The sequence below is a fragment of the Theobroma umbraticum genome, unplaced genomic scaffold, assembly GCF_002168275.2.
Source record: "Theobroma umbraticum cultivar Fairchild unplaced genomic scaffold, ASM216827v3 scaffold_239.0, whole genome shotgun sequence".
NCBI classification, from domain to species: domain Eukaryota; kingdom Viridiplantae; phylum Streptophyta; class Magnoliopsida; order Malvales; family Malvaceae; genus Theobroma; species Theobroma umbraticum.
Genome location: NW_018397279.1, coordinates 952,311 through 952,674, shown reverse-complemented (window position 1 = coordinate 952,674; position 364 = coordinate 952,311).

Sequence of the window (364 nt, the reverse complement as noted above, 5' to 3'; positions counted from 1 at the left end):
CTAAATTCAAAATATTATCATTTTAAATAACTGAATAACTAACAAAAAATTGACTTAAACTCGTCTAATTTAATAATAAATTATTTTAGATTAGAGTCTTACTAACTAATTTTGATGTTGATTTCAAATATCTTGGTTTGAGGTATTAATCAATGTATTTATATACTTTTAAACTTCTATTAGGCAACAATAGTTCTTCACCATAGATCAAAATTGAAAAAGTCTCTTCTTAATCGGACGGCAAATAGCGACGGTTTAGCATAAAAACAAAAGTAGAGGACAGAAACTTAACATAGGAAGTTACAAATATAATAATTTTATATTGTTTGATTTTTATTTTTTGTTTTGTTTCATAGGTGGGGGG